Source organism: Equus caballus, chromosome 19 (assembly GCF_041296265.1).
Source record: "Equus caballus isolate H_3958 breed thoroughbred chromosome 19, TB-T2T, whole genome shotgun sequence".
In the NCBI taxonomy this organism is placed as follows: Eukaryota; Metazoa; Chordata; class Mammalia; order Perissodactyla; family Equidae; genus Equus; species Equus caballus.
The window spans coordinates 52,808,151-52,821,116 of record NC_091702.1 but is presented as its reverse complement, the minus strand read 5'-3'; the positions used below and the strand labels follow the sequence as shown (position 1 = coordinate 52,821,116).

The 12,966-nt window shown below is 39.4% G+C and overlaps 1 long non-coding RNA gene across 2 annotated transcripts; it reads left to right on the top strand.

Annotated features, from left to right (window-relative positions):
• Nucleotides 1-418: 418 nt before the first annotated feature.
• Nucleotides 419-10,806, top strand: LOC138919247 (uncharacterized). Of its 2 annotated transcripts, XR_011429262.1 has the most exons (5): nt 419-529; nt 4,652-4,717; nt 4,988-5,248; nt 8,006-8,097; nt 9,586-10,806. It is a non-coding gene; the product is annotated as an uncharacterized lncRNA (long non-coding RNA). The 2 variants fall into 2 exon arrangements; XR_011429261.1 differs by lacking the exons at nt 8,006-8,097; nt 9,586-10,806 and having other exon boundaries at nt 4,988-6,148.
• Nucleotides 10,807-12,966: the final 2,160 nt, after the last annotated feature.

Genomic DNA, 12,966 nt, shown 5'->3' with positions numbered 1-12,966 from the left:
TTGGAAAGTGGAACTTAACCTTTCGCCAAGGTCCAGCTTCTTCTTCTCTCCAGGCCTATGGCTGTTGTTGTCAGAATTCTAAGGATTGTAGACTTGAGCATATTCCTGGTGATGGAGTTGTGTCAGTCCCTGCCTCAGAGAAAGGCTTGGAAAGAGGCAGGGAGCTATATAGCTGGTCAGGAAACAATATGAGCAACCCGTGAATGTGCACGTGACACTTAGGCTCTGAGAGCAGCACTTCCAGAAGCAGTTGTAGGTAACTCTGTGGATTGTGACTCCCTTTTGTCAACCAGGAACTTCAGTAAAGTTCTATTAAAAGGCACAGCCTGGACACAAGTAGGCTGTGGGGAGTGAAGAGAGGGGTGTGCTCAATATTTTCAATAGAGGAGGGCAGCCTCTGGCCCCACCTCCATCTCACCCCAAGGCTAGTGAAAAGGTTACAGATCCACCAGAGAGGTCAGAAGTGCCAGATTCACTGGAGGAGATCAGCAGAGGCACGATCAGTGGTCCTTGGATGGAATGGAGATGGGTAAGTCCAAAGCATGAATGACTAGGGAAAAGGCAAAAGCCCAGACTGATGGAGGAGCCCTGACACTACCTGCAGAGGCTAGGGGAGAGAGAGTAAGGCCTGATGTCCTGCTACGCTGGCAGGTGTGGCTTAGAACAACCATAATCGAAGTACTTAGGTTACCGTAATCTCACATGTACTTATGAAGCCCAATATTTATTACACAGGAAATAGCCAAACTTTCAAAACCTAAGTGTTGAATTAAGGCAAAGCCTTCCAAAATCAGCTCCATGTTATTTTCCATAAGACAAAAACTTCTTGGATCTCTCGGGGTTCTCTCTACCCCCAACATTCTGTATTTGCTTTTATCGCTGTCTTATTTACACTATTTTATGATTGTTTACTTGTCATTCTCAAACACAGGGTTATGGGCTTCTTGAAGATTAAGACTGCAATTTTTAAAGTTTCTTCTCTCTTTCTTTTCCTTTTGCTTGTTAATTTCTGGGTCACGATTGCTTAGCTGAGCTCCTGACTTACATTAAGCACTCAGGAAGTACTTGTTGAATGAGTGAACGACCAGTTGAGGATAATTTATGTAAGAAAATTTTATTAGTCAGATTGCAACCAGCCTTTGGTGGCAAGGTGCTATCCAGTCACATTTCTTCTGGTCCTTTCCTTTCTGTGAGACCCTCTGCGCTGTCCAATTTGAAGCTCCCATGCAGGTCAGCCCCTCCCTTTGTCTGACCCTTTCTTCTCCCATTCTCTGATCCTTTGTGCTTTTTGAAGTTCCTGTTATGCTACCACGAACAATTTCAGCTGTGCTCAGATCTTTTCTGAAATACTCCATCCCATCTTTGCTTGACTAATCCTGGACCTCTTACCTCCAAGATCCCTCTATTTTAATCCCATTGCCTGGCTTCTCTTTTTTGCAACTGACATTAAAATGTTGATGGTTCCAGAACTGGATCATTTAATTTCTTCTCTTTTCTTTCTGTATCTGCTCATCTAGGGTTAACCAGGGCCGTAGAGCAGGATGAGTGTTGGGAGGATGACAAGTTAAGACTGGAGTGCTTACATTGGGAAGCAGATTGGAGAATGATATTGATGCTGTATTATAGAGTCTGAAATTCTTTTTTGAAGGGAGGGTGATGGGTTAAATTTTTAAGCAAAGGAACCACATAGTAACAGCTCTGATTCTGAAAAATAATTTGTGGCGTATTTTAAATGGGCTAGTGCTGACAGAGTTTGAGTTAGGGAAGTCAGAGGATATAAGCTGACCATGGAAAACAGCAGAGGGTATAGGGTGGGGAGACGGATTTAAGACATTTCCTAAGAAGATTGTGTAAGATTTAGTGACCTATTAGATATGGGAAATGAGAGAAAAAACAGTCAAAGATGGTGGGAGTTTCTGGCTTGGGTAAGGTACAAACGGTGACAACGTATTAACAAGTAGAGAACAGAAAAGGACAAGAATAGTTGGGCGTGACCTTACTCCGTGGTACTGTTGAAGTAACTAATGTCCTTGGTCAGTGTTTCACATGGATGGGTGGAAGCTAATCAGTTTAATTGGCACAACTGTGTGCAGGGTCTCAGGTGACACATGACAAAAATATATCAACTGACAACATTTTCACCAAAGCTTCATAGCTCTTTCCACATTAATCAGGATTACCACAGAGGCACAGTATAAGAGAACTAACATGAAAATCAAAATATCTCAATCTCAGGGGCTGGCCCCGTGGCCGAGTGGTTAAGTTCGCTCGCTCCACTGCAGGCGGCCCAGTGTTTCGTTGGTTCGAATCCTGGGCGCACACATAGCACTGCTCATCAAACCACGCTGAGGCAGCATCCCACATGCCACAACTAGAAGGACCCACAGTGAAGAATATACAACTATGTACTGGGGGGCTTTGGGGAGAAAAAGGAAAAAAATAAAATCTTTAAAAAAAAAATCTCAGTCTCAGTCCAGGTTATGCCAGCCACTAGGCATAGGATATAGAGTATTTCACTTCTCTGAGCCTTAATTTTTCTAATCTGTGAAATGGAAAAATAATACTTATCTCAGAGGATGGTGACAATGACTAAACAAAGATATAGAGAAACTGACTTGTGAATCGCCAGACACAATAGCTGGCTTGAAGAAATATAATGCCAGTCTGAAGAGTCATTTAGGCTTCGGGTATGAAAAGGAAAGATCTAGAGTTAGGAGGACAGGTCCAACACTCTGTAATAACTGCATGTGTATAACTTGGATGAAACTTGGGAGGAAAACTCACTCAACAATCCAAATGGCTTCATAAGCTTTGATGTTACATTCTCAAACTTCACATGCTGTAGGTGTGTCTGAGATGGAAGAGACCCGAAGCCTCACCTAGTTTTATTTTTCAGATGAGGAGTCTAAGGCCAGAAAGTTTATAAAACTAGTCTGAGGTCACAGGGACCAATGGAAACCTGGATAAGATCTCAGGTTTCTCAATTCCCAGCTCAGGACTCCTTCACCATATTTACAGGGCCTTTCCACCGCTCTTCGAAACATATATTGCACTCTGGCCAAATTATCATCTTTACTAGCCTAATTTTTTTTTTTAATTTCTGTTTCTTTAAATCTCAGTTTATTGGACTGAGAACGATATCTAGTCTAAAACTAATCTTTGCTGGCCCGTCTGCTTTACCCAAATTGTACTTTCTTTGGTCTTTGCTTCAAAATTAACATTTTTTTCTCTCTTCAAAAAAAAAAAAGTAAAGCAATGGACAGAAAACTTCTAGACATATTCAGCATTTCTAAGCCCTGAGGGAAAAACCCTATTGAAGTAAATTTACACTGGCAAGGGGGTCGTGGTAGTCGGCACTTTCCACAGTTCTGCAGTAATGGAGAGCTTGCATTGTGCAGTTTCAAATCCAAAGTGATAGGAAATTTACTTTCTCCATTTTTCATGCCATTCTTCCAACCTGTCATAGCATATGTAGAAATTACCTTTTAATTGTCTGATCCTTATCATCTCCATTCTCATAATTACCGATTCCCAATCCTTTATTAAGGAGACTCCTGACAGGAGCCACCCTGCCATCAGGCTGGGCAAGGAAAGAATGTGGAATAGGAAAGGACTTCTCCTGGGTCCCATGGTGGCTAGAGAGCTATCAGGTGATGCAGAGATGGGAACTTTGTGTACCATTCTTGACACTGACTCATTCAAGCATGTTCTTCTTTGAGAGCTGACGTCTGTTCTCGGCAGGTGTTAGATGGTGAGTCAGGACACTGAACTAAACTCGGATTAGCTCCCATTCACACTCTAGGGGCAGGAGCTGGACTTTTGTGTCTTAGTATCCCCTGCGCCTATCTCAGTGCCCTGCACAGACAAGAGTGCACAATACAGTTGTGTGTGTGTGTGTGTAATTTATTGATATATAATTCGCATAGCAAATGTGCAATACAGTTTTGCTGAATGAACAAATTTATTCAAAAGCTAGTGGTATTCTTTCAGGCAAGAATATTAATTGAGCCCCCTACAAATCCTCATCCATTTGCTTGCTGATATTCTTAATAAGGAGTTTTATTTATTTTTCTAAAAGTGCTGATGCCTATGAAAATACAAATGTTCCCAAGACTAACGATAAGGATAACAATGCAATTTAACCTTTAATGAATGCTTCTTATGGGCCATGCTCCGCTAAGCAATTTGTGTGCCTTTTCTCATTACAACGTCCCTTTGACGAAGGCGCTATTAGTAACTCCATTTTATAGCTGAGGAAACCGAGGCTCAGAAAGTTCACACTTGTCCAAGGTCAAAGAGCTAAGAAGGGGAAGAGCAGGGTTCGAATTAAGAGCTATAGACTCCAAAACCTCACTTGTTACACTACATCTAGAACTTTCCACTTCTCCTCATAAGGGTCATTTACGCTTTAGAAAAAAAAATGAAAAAAGTGTTTAAGTATTTAAGAAAAAAAAAACTTTCTTCAGAGTTGTGGATACTGATGTGCAAGTTAGGTCAAGGAGCAATCAACAAGAAAATCTTTACAGAGCTGAAAGAAAGAGGAGAAACTGGAGCCGAGTCAAATATTGGTGCTCATGGTTTTATCAGTCTTGCAGGCTGAGATAATGTAGACTAGGATACTTATGGATTTTCTTTCACTGTCTCTCTTCAGGGTTTTAGGATAGCTGACCTGACTTTGACGTGGCCATCTCCAAAGCATTTTTCTGACTGAGAGCCAGTGAGTAAAATCTTTGCAGTTTCCATTAGAAATAGTTTTGCTATAAGCATCATATAATATTGGAAGTTGAAGGTGATAGATGGAATTGAAATAAAAGAGTGGATGGCAAATGTACTTAAAGATTTTTGAAATGTGCATCTATTTTGTGTAGATATATATAAATATCTAACAACTTTATATATAATTTATATAGAAATATATAATATATATAACATCTGTCTTGTATATATATGTCTATTTATCTTACCTGTAATTTTCTGTACTCCCCAGCAGGCCCTCAACATCAACGTAATTTGGATACACTCAAGAATCCACAGGCTTCACTCTGGAGACGAAGGGACTTAAACCACATATGGAAAGAGAGCAACTGTTGCTTCAAGTAAACAGATGGAACTGTGACCTGAGTATTTTGCCAAAGGGAAATAAGAAAAGAAAGTAAAAGACTTGGGGTTGGGAGCCAGAAGAGAATAAGCATAGACAGCAGCACAAAGGTCAATGGACTCAAGTTGAACAAGGTAGTGGGACGGGCAGGTGAGGAGATTCACCCCATCCTTGTCTGTACTTTCTACACATTTCTCTCTCATAACAGTGGTTCCCAGCAGCATCATTATCTGGAGACCCTTTAAAAATTTCAGATTCCTGGGCCCCACCCACAGCTTGGTGAACCTGAGAAAGTCAAGTTGTTTTTAAGTTGAGCATCACTGAGTAATCAGAGCACATAGGAGCTTGGGAAGCCGTTGCATTTTCTGAATATGAAAAAGAATGCTATCTTGTTATGTTGTGAAGCAGGTGAAGCTATGTGCTAGGGACCTGCACCTGCTACCGACTTGCTATGTAATGTGTGGCAGATTGAGCGATAATTTTTAACTTCTTCTCCTCCATCTCGAAAATTGAGACACATAATGCTCACTCCTATGACAAAAGAAAGGGAAGAAAAAGCAATAAAGCAATTTGAGTATCTTGGTAGGAATAAACAATACAGATACAATGTGAGTTCCACATCTTATTTAGGTAAACCAAACAAATAGGCCATGTTTTGCCTGCTTTCACTGGTTTCCAGAAATGAGTACCTGAAAGAAGGTGATGTCAACTTGAGGTATCTCTCTTGTAGAGTGATGTTTCTTAATGTATCCACAGGATCCTGGCATCATTTCTCTGGGGGGTGGGGGGTACTTACTATAAAAATACAGATTCTCAGGTCTCATTCTGCACCAATGGGATCATAACCTTTGAGTTATGGAGCCTGAGTATCTGGTTTTTATCAAGCTCCCCAGAAGAATCTTATGTACAGTGAAGTTTAAGAACTATTGCTCTGGACTATAAGTTCTCTGAGACAGGAACTGCATCCATCAGTGTAGCTTTTTCAGTGTATTGAATATAATAGGTGGTTAAACAACATCTGTTGAATAAACAAAACCATGAAAAGATAAATTATTTCATCCTCGATCCTTCTAGTAGCATGTTTTCATAATCAGTGGCCTTGGTAAGCTGTGTATAGAGTGGATAAGGCAAGTTTTAAGCTATACATACCTCCTGATGAGGAGGAGCTTTATATACAGGAAATATCCCTTTCAAAGTGATCCAGACAGACTTTCAAGAAAAGGCTCTGGGGAGCTAATTAAAGAGCGAGAGGCAGACAGGCTGCTGAGTTCTTTCGTAAGCTCCCGAGCTCAAGAATGAAAATCAGAGACTGGGGATAGCCAAGAAAAACCCTGAGGCTGAGGAGATATACACTGATAGCAAAAGGTCAGACAACAGATCACCGGCAGTACACTGGTAGCTAGAAGGGACAAGATAGCCATACATCCAGCTTCTAGAAAGCATTAATTCTCTATCCAAAGCAAGGGAGAAAATTAGAACTTGAGATGCTTCTGAGTCTACCTGTAGTGAAACTTGGGTGGTGGGGCTGGGGGGAAGTGTCGTTGGGGTGGTTCATGTCAAGGAAGCAGAAGAGGTGCCTGGGCGGTAAAGTGCACGCTCAATGCTGTTGGCTCCCTAGTGAAAGAAATTTCACAGTTTGTGGGTTTGGTCCCTTTGAACAAACACCTGAGGCTTGTGCAGGGCAAGGTGGAAACAGGTGTCTTTGAAGAGTTAATTGTTACAAATTGCTTCTTATGATGATGGTATAATTACATTTCTGTCCTAATGTTGATATTTTTAAGCCACATTGTGGTGTAGCCCCTCGTGAACTATGTTTCGTACTGTTATCCTACATGTCCCCACATGCTTTAACGTTTTCCAAATAATGAATTCCTTTCTTTTCCAGCTTTTAGTTAGGTGGAAGCTTTAGACAAACCAATTTAGCAGAAAGAACTTAGGAGATTCTCCCAAGAGTTAGTATTGTAGGTGCTAAAACAGGACAAGAGCTGTGCAAATGTCAGGGGAACCGTGAAAGTCTAATCACGCATATTGTTTCATCCAAGCTTCACAGGATGTTGTAGGAGCCGAGCCAGCACGAATGATGTAATTACTCTGAAATAGGCAGTAGAGTCCCCTCTTCCTTCCTCTGCACCTCAGTTCTCTAAAACCCTCGAATAGCATGAAAGAAATCCCAGAAAAGAGTAGGGGTTCCCCAGAATTCCTTTAAGATGCAAACAATCTGGCCCAGTCTTGCAGAAACCACCCAGATCACAGCCAACTAGGGCCAAATAAAGCAGCAAATCCCTCTAATTAGAAAGGCCAATTAAGGAATTCAAAGGGAAATGCTGAATCCCTTATCGTGGAAGATGAAGGGTGTCTTCTCTTTTTTATTTAAAGTGTTAATCACCTGTATGGTATTGTCCCAAGATAAGAACCCTCAGGATCACTTATGCTCAACATTGTCACAGAGAGTGAGTAATCCACGAGCTGACAAAACCTGAGTGAGCAGGGCAATCCAAATCCACTGAGTGTGTGCTCTTTTCTCCTTTTCTCTGCTTATCCAGGGCTCAAAAATTTTTGCTCAGTCTTCTGAACCAATAGCTCACTTGAACTATAGTTTTCTTATAGATGAGAGGGTAGTAGATGAGAAAAAAAAAGGATGGGTTAGGCCAACTATGACCTGCTGGCAGTGAGTCAACTGAAGAGCTAGCTAGCTAAACGGCCCTGGGTAAGCGATATATCTGCCTGTGGTGCAGCTTCCTAACTCATATTCCTGACAGAACTTCAGATCTTTCCTATTCACTCCATTTAGGTTCTTAAGTCGGGAAAAAATACTAACTTTTCTTACAAGGGATGTACACAGGAAATGTTTTCATTTGAGATACTAGAATGACACTTACCTCTGTCTTTGATCTACTTCTCTGTTAGTTAACATTTATTGAGCAGTCTACTGAGCACCAGCACTGGTCTATCCACTTTCCCTGAGTCCTCTCATTTCATCCTGACGATGACCATTTGAGGTAGGTACTACTAGTATCTTCCTTTGACAGATGAGAAAAGTGAGGCTTAGAGAAGTGAATTTGCCTAAGGGTACAAATCTAGTAAGTAACAGAGACAGGACTTGTACTGGGGATGTCAGATCCCTAGCAGGTTCTCCTAATTAGTTAATACACTATGCTACTCTTGATGAGATTGCCCTTGCAAAGTGTTTGTTAACTATAAAGTCACATCCAGACATAAAATAGTCTTTTTATTATTATCAAAATCCATTTAGTTTTCTGATTCATTGAGATGATACAATAGACCTATTAAAATTTAGCATATGAGAAAATGTGGAAGAAATCAACATATTTCTAGTGATAATATATCTTCTTTCAGCTCAATCATTGAGGAATAGAAGATCTGGCTGTGATTTCTTCTCATTTTTCATGTATCTATAAAAAATAAAATAGACTCATTTGACCTATCCCCTATACTTTTATTGCAACCTGGTGAAAATAAAAGAATGTATAGATAAGGATAATAAAAGTAAAGAAATATAAACAAAGCAGTTTATAACATTATTTAATGCTTTCTGTAAATCATTTGGATGATTTTGCATGCAGCCATAATGATATGCTCTTCTTTGAGACAAATTGCTTGTTTTCTTGATTCTAAGATGCAAATTTTTTTACATCTTGATGTTTTTGAAATTAGTAGATGCCTTATAATCAATGTGAACCCTTAATGTAGAATTCTTTACCCTCCCTCCACCCTCCACAAAGCTGTTACTAAAACTATGGTGCATCTTAGAATCTTAAAATAGAAGAAATACATAGCACTTCAGATTTTTAAGATTTATATTACTAGGTCGGCCAACACACATTGCCCACTGTTTCGCTCTTTGGACACAGTTAGCTTTGCCCAAACTAGTGCTTTAGATACAACAGAAGAAACACTGAATATCTTTTAAAGCATATGTTTCAAAATCTAGTGTCTGCCTACATTTGGGATTCTAAATACCATTCCTCTACTAAAAAGGACTACAGCTGATTTCAGGGCTGGAGCAGAGAAAATCCAAGATAAGCTTAGAATGTCTTGTTGAGCTACAAAGTAAGAAAATGATTGAAAAACGATGAGGACATGTCAAATGGATACAAGTGCCAACTTGAAAGGGCTCTGTCTGATCGAATTTATGACAATTTGTGTTTTGAAATGAATAATTACAGTAATTTATTACAACCCATTGAATAAACTAGGAACCCACGGATTCACATGGATAATAAATACATAAATAAATAATAGAGGAGATGAGGAAGCTCTTCTTATAGTAGAATGTTACATCCTAAATGTAGAAAGAATGATAGACTTTAAAAATTACCATTTTGCAGTCATCCATAGTAATCAGGTAAGACTCACCATGGGATGCTATAATGATTGGTGAAAGTTTGATGAGAAACAGGATATTTATACAGTCTCAAAGTATCTCGCCACAGATTTCTGTTAACACAAAATGGTAAACTTAACAGCGGAGAAACCTGACCCAGAGTACCTCAACCAAGTGATCAAAGTTACCATCACCAACAATGGGACGGCCCAACATCATGTGCCGCCTGATGGGAACGTACTCGAGAGGACACAGCATTTCTTACATACTGTACCTGCTGAACATGCATACCTTGCACGGGAACATGAAAAAGTACCAGACAAACTCCAAACTGCTGGTCTGTACTCTTTTTAAAATGTCAACATCATAAAAGGCAATGAAAGCCTGAGAAACTGTTCCAGATTAAAAGAAACTAAAGAAACATGACAACTAAAAGAAATATGTGGTCTTGGATTAGATTCTGAGTTGGAGATGGGGCTGGGGAGGATTGCCATAATGGACATTATTGGAACAATTGATAAAATTTGATAATGAACTTTCTATTAATAACAGTATCATGAATATTAAATGTCCTCAATTTAATAATTGTACAATGTTTATGTATGCATGTCCTTGTTCTTAAGAAAAATATAAGTATGTAGAGGTAAAGAGGCATGATTTCTACTACTTACTTTCAAATGTTTTTAGACAATATATATAATGACAGAGAAAGAGAGATAACAAATGTGGCAAAATCCTAAGATTTGATGCATTTGGATTAAGAGAATACAGGAGTTATTTTTATTATTCTTGAAACTTTTCTGTAAGTTTGAAATTATTTCAAAATATTGTTTAAAAAATTCAGGTCTATTTGTATTCTGTTTGAATGTATTTTTTTAATTAACTTTTGAAACATTTTTGTCAATGAGTCTTTGATAAAGGCCAAGCTGGAGATTTGTTTGTAGTACAAAAGTAACATATATGTAACTTAATGTGTAAATTGATGTTCGGCCCTAGATTTCAAAGAGGTTATTAAAGTTGTTGCATGAAGAAAAATATATTTGGAAAGAGGATTTTACATAGGATCTTAGAGTCTTGTTGTATGACTGATCTTATTACCAGCTTTTGGAGTTAAAAAAACAACACCACCATTTTGAAATCTTAAGAGTGTAAAGAGTAAGCAGAACAACTGAAATATCAGATGGTATAACCGCCAAGCAAAATGGAGTAAAGTTTCTTGTGAGGATCTTTGATGATAAACCAATACACTGAAAAGCAGAATGTGAATCCTGAAATGTTTTTGTCTCTAAGGAAAAGTTTTGGATGAATTGTTTTATTATCTTCCCAAGCTAGAACCAGAATTAAATTAAACGTGTTAATAACAGTTGAGTTATACATTGGTATCTTATTATAATATGTATTTGTATTTCTTTAACGTATATGTGCTTCTAGTCCCCCAAGTATCCTACATTTTTTAATACTATTTTCTGGTTGGTTCACTGTTCAACTCTGCTCTCATGAGAAAGTTTAATTTTAAAGCAAAGGCAAAGTTGGCTGCAGAATGTACTGTGGTCTAGGCCCTCGATGATTTGTGATCACAGTCCATGGAGCCATACAAAGACACCCTCATTAACTAACAGCAAGTTACCTGACTTATATGAAAGTTGCAAAATGGTTTGCTTTGGAATCCAAATCTACACAACAGAGGAGAAATGCCATTGACGTCTAGTACTGTCATGTACCACATAACAACATTTTGGTCAGCGATGGACCACACATACAATGGTGGTCCTATAAGATTGGTACCATTTAGCCTAGGTGTGCAGTAGGCTATACCATCTAGGTTTGTGTGGGTACACCCTGTGATGTTCACACAACAATGAAATCCCCTAAGTATGCATTTCTCAGAACGTATCTTTGTCGTTAAGCAACACATGACTATACATATCTAGTAAACGTCTTGCTCTGTCTAGTAAATGGCTAGTACATGTCTCAGGTCACACTAATTTTTAACTAAGATCTTGAAAGACCAATGCTGGTATACACAGGAAAACTTTTCTTTTGGTTCTTCTCAGTAACCAGTGATTATGATGGGTGTCTATGGGGCCTTTAAAGCAACTGACTTTTTTTTCAACAATGTGTAAGGTTCTAGAAATGTGTTCACCTCCTACCCTCTTAGAAAAACGATTTAAAATTGTAATTTTCTTATTCGAATATCAAGACTCATAAGAACATCAAAATACTTGATAGGATAATGAGGCTGACCTTGACACGGGCATTAATTAGGCCTGAATTAGAGAGCCCCAAATTACAAAATCATCAAGCCACAAGTAGTTATTGAATTGCCAGCTGCTCTAGAGGAAACACAATTAAAATAGTTGCTCTGTGCTCCTAAAGTTCAAAGCTACTTGGAAGACAACATACTCACAAAAGTAACTACAATGCAGGCGATATATTCTAAAGGTCATGGGAGTGGTAGAGGGTGAGGACCGGTGAGCAGCGGGGCCATCTCGCCTTGCAGCACATCTCTGGACCCAGCCCTATTGTTAAGGGAAAGCCAAAGACCAGAGATCCTCAGCCCTGGAAGGAGCCCTCCAATGCCACAGATGCAAAAAGCAGACTCAGAGAGGTTGTAGTTTGATAAGAAGGACATGTTATAACTCAAGTCTCCTGCTTTTTCTGAAGGGAATAGAAAGTTTTTCTTAGTCTGGCTTCTTAAAGCGGCTGTGGGTGGCGAAAAGGGGACAAGCCGCCAAAATGGGTTTTTGTTAATTACAACTATGATGTTTAATCATTTCCAAACTCAATTTTCTAATTGTAAAAATGAGAATAATACTACATGCTTTGTATCTTATACCTGGTGGGTTGGTTAGGAGAATCATGTGAAACTATGTGAAAGTACTTTGAAAATAATTAAGTGCTATAAAAATGTAGAGGATTATTAATAGCATCTGACATTTATGAAGTACTCATTATGTGCCAGGCATCGTGCTGCACCTTATGTTCATTACCTCAGTTAACCCTTCCACAACCCTCTGAGGTCGATACTCTTATCAACATTTCACTGAGGAAGAAACTGAGGTTCACAGTGATTAATTGCGTAAGAGTAGGTGCCCCAGAGAGATTTCGGGTTCAGGTGACCTGACTCAAGAGTGCCCACATAATCACTCTTCTTACCAGCTCTGAATTATTGTGGGAGAAGCCAAAATGGGTGCATGACCATTGTCTACAGCTGAGCAGGACCAAATCCTGCTCAGTCTCCTAACAAAGTCCTGGTTTGGACTTGGGGTCAGCAGGGGGTTAAAACCACGCACCTTGCTGGGGGAGCCAGGAGTGCATGGAAAAGGTGAGTCCTTGCGAAAAGAGGATTTCTCAGGAGACTCAAGAAATCTCTTTGCCTCACATATGCACAGGCATGCACACTCCAGCTCTGGGTATTTAACCAAGCTAATTTCAAACTAATATTCAGGGCTTGCAATGAAGGCACTGATTAATCTATTAGCTGCCCTTGGTAATGAGCTGAGGAATTATTGCTTCAAATGCT